This window comes from Penaeus japonicus, unplaced genomic scaffold, assembly GCF_977035675.1.
Source record: "Penaeus japonicus unplaced genomic scaffold, GWHDUDI00000001_assembly GWHDUDI00000029, whole genome shotgun sequence".
Taxonomy (NCBI): Eukaryota; Metazoa; Arthropoda; class Malacostraca; order Decapoda; family Penaeidae; genus Penaeus; species Penaeus japonicus.
The window spans coordinates 19,441,717-19,445,770 of record NW_028234431.1 but is presented as its reverse complement, the minus strand read 5'-3'; positions in this window follow the sequence as shown (position 1 = coordinate 19,445,770).

Genomic DNA, 4,054 nt, shown 5'->3' with positions numbered 1-4,054 from the left:
CGACGCCACAGTCTACAAGATCAGCTGACTTTTTTCTTCAAAATGGAGCTGACACCTCTGGAACAGCAGCCAAAGGGACCCAATGTGGAGTATCCTTTTCGTCGCTGGCATGTTTCACATGAAGCAACATCTTGCAATATGTTAGGGAAATAAAATAGGTCCCTTGGCTTTTAACAGATTCGAAATATGCCAGGATGGGAAGCGAATGCACTGTTATGTGCAAGTTTCAAGGCAGCTGTGCGTAATGAGCGAGAAACTACTAACTGTTGCACCACATGTCCAGGTAACTCACGCCATTCTGCAAAGAAAATTCCTCCAGAGCTAAAGGCAGCTTCTTTTTCGGCACGGTCCTTTCCTCCAGATACTCGATAATCTCTAATTTGTTCCTCCTGCATTGCAATAGGGTCAACATCGGCAAGATTGACCTATCCTATAGAGTGAGACAACATATCGGGTATCTTGTGTTGCACTCCCTGGTTATAGATGATTTAAAACTGATCATGAGACAGTTCATAAGCCCAGCGTGACATACGAGGACTTTTTGTCTTCCTCGTAAAAACGTATAGCAATGGGCGATGATCAGTGTAGACGATAAATTGTCTACCATAAATGTAAGAATCAAACGCCCTTACTCCCTCTACCACAGCCAGAGCTTCGGCATCTATTGCAGACTAACGTGTTTCTGCTCCAAGGAGTTTACAAGAGAAAAAAATGGAACTGCAGATGCAGTTAGCGTCCCTCTGAATTAGACATGCACTAATAGCATTTGTATGACCTCATAGGGATAGTAAAATCGAAGGTTCTTCAGTACAGAGGCCGAAGCTAGTTCGTCTTTTAAAGACTGAAATGTTTCCCGCTCAATAGTACCCAACTGAAATGCTGATTCAATGATGCTGTTATAGCAGCACATTGAGGTATATGTTTCCTAAAGAAACCTGTGACACGCCCTGCATTTCGCGAAAGTGGCATGTCCACAATGCTACATACCTTCTCAGGATCTTGTAGTGTACCTTCAGGGGTCACTTTAAGCCCAAGGAATCGAAACCCCTGCATCGCAAACTCGCATTTTGACATTTTGACGAAAGCTCTCGTAGAGTTATGCGCCATAGGCTATGTCTTATTTTGATATTTCTTAGTAGTTTTGCATAATCACGCAAAATATGCAAATGTTGTGTTTTTTCTTGAATATTTCTAGTAATTATTGAGATACAGAGGTGTTCTATGACTAGCCCAATCAAAGAAACATACACCTGATTATGTATAATTATGTAAAATATGCAAAAAATTCGGATACATTTTGGGGCGATAGAGTAAAAACTTGCTTTTTAAGAACATAATAATAATAACGATGATAATAATAATGAAAACGATAATTCTAAAAAGGATCATGATACCCATGACTATTAATAATGATAATGATAACAACAAAATAAATGACAATGATCACGTTGATAACAACATTGATAATGATAGTAATAAAAAAACAAAAACTAACAATAATGATAATGATAAAAGTAATGATAATAATAATAATGATAATCGTAGTGATGATAATAAAATCAGAGAAAACAACAACAATAAGGATAAAAACAACAATAACAATGATGAGAAAAAGGAATATTGTGTTAAAAATTGCAATAGGAATGATGGCGGTGGTGATGATGATGGTGATGATGATGATAATGGTGATGATGATGATAAGGAAGAAGAGGAGGAGACGGGGGAGAGGGAGGATGATAGGTAATGACGGTGATGATAATGATAATAGTGTTAGTAACAATAATAATGACAAGAAAAAATAAATAGTACTGATAATTATGATGATGATGATAATAATGATAACAATAATAATTATGCTATTACTAATGAAAATGATAATGATAATGACAATATGGTATGAATAACAATGATAATGATAATAATAATGATAGTGATAATAGGAACAATGATGACAATTATTTCAATATAATTATGATAATGGCTGTAACCGATAAGGAAAATGATGATAATGATAATAATCATAATGATAGCGATAATAATGATAGTAATGATAATAATACCGATAATATTAATATTGATATAAATACAACAAAAAAAATAATTAGCGACTGAATGGGGCTCGAACGCGGATTACTTGATTATAAGACTTGTACGAAACTGAGTGAGCTATTGTTCTACTGATTATCATTTGCATGAGGGACGGTTTTAATGATCTCATATTCATTATTATACATGTATACATATACGTTATATCGATATCAGTAATAATTAAATGATGATGATGATGATGATGATGATGATGATGATGATGATGATGACGATGACGATGACGATGACGATGACGAGGAGGAGGAGGAGGATGACGATGACGATGACGATGACGATGACGATGACGAGGATGAGGATGATGTGGAAGAGAAGGAGGAGGAAGGGGATAATAATTATTATATTGATGATGATGTTGATGTATGTGTTTATTGCACTGCAAGAAACAATATATAATATTATAAATTCCTTTTCTCACAATAACAAAACGCGAATATACGAAACCGGTGACAGTTATGACAATAAAGACATTGTTTTGGCAGCAATGAATATGATGATGATGATGATGGTGATGGTGATGATGATGATGATGAGGAGGAGGAGGAGGAGGAGGAGGAAGAGAAGGAGGAGGAGGAGGAGGAAGAGAAGGAGGAGGAGGAAAGAATGAGAGTGTGTGTGTTCATGATGTCATGAGAAGGAACATGTGATTAGATTTTTAGAATAAAAATCTTCCCTTAACAATTGTAATAATGATAATGCTGCAATGATAATGATTATATTGACAATAATGATACTGAAAAAACCCATCATGGATGTAATAATCATGAAGACAATAATAACGACATTAATAATGATGATGATGTCGGTGATGATAACAGTAATGATGATACAACAACAACAATAAGAATATTGTAATGTAATGGAAATAATAACAATAATTACAATATAAATAAACTATTTTCAATAATGATAACAGTGATGATAAGGAAATTAACAACAAAGATAACTATAAAAACAATAATGATAATGATAATAACAACAACAATAGTAATAATTATGATAATGACAATAATATGCATAAAAAAGATAATAGTAATACTAACATGCAGGTTCTGTGCAGGGATTCTCAGTTCATGTCTCAAAGTCATAAGTGACTCGAGAATGACGTATGTATCTAGTTAAAGTTGTTATACCCATTCACTCACACTTCAACTCATTCCCTCTCTCGACGCAACTCATCACTCGAGGACAGACAGACCTGGAGTGTAGTGGAGAGATAAAGAGGGGGGGGGGAGTCACAGGGAAGACTCATGTTACAAGGGTATCTGCCAGAATGAAAGGAATAAATTCCAAAACGGTTGCGAGACCACTTATGCTGTGCGGTTTGGAGGCAGTGGCACTCACACAAGAGACAGGGAGCGATTTGAAGATAGAACGAACGGACTGAAGGGACAACCCAGGTAGAGACGCTCGTCCTCGGGAACAAAGTGAGAGAAGCGAGATTGCGATGGTTCGAGGATGAGCAGAGGAGCGACACACAGGATACACAGGGAGAAGGATGCTGAGGATGGAGTCATCGCGCAAGAGAAGGAGATGAAGGCCAGAGAGGAGGTCTATGGATGTGGCGAGGGTGGACATGGCGGGCGGCTGGTGTGGCTGAGGAAGATGCAGAGGACAGGGCGAGGTCGGGACGCATGGCCCGCTGTGGCGACCCCGAACCAGCAGACGATTGATAAAGAAGGAGATGCAGTATCAACATCTAGATTGTCTCATTGTTTTTTCTTCCCTTCTTTCATCTGACACCTCCTCCCTTTCTTGACTTTTTCTTTTACTACACACCCACCCACCGCCACGCCCTCACACAACATGAACGCATTATTGTTATATACATATACACATACATATATATATATACATACATATATATATATATATATATATATATATATATATATATATATACATATATATACATATATGTATATATATACATATATACATACATACA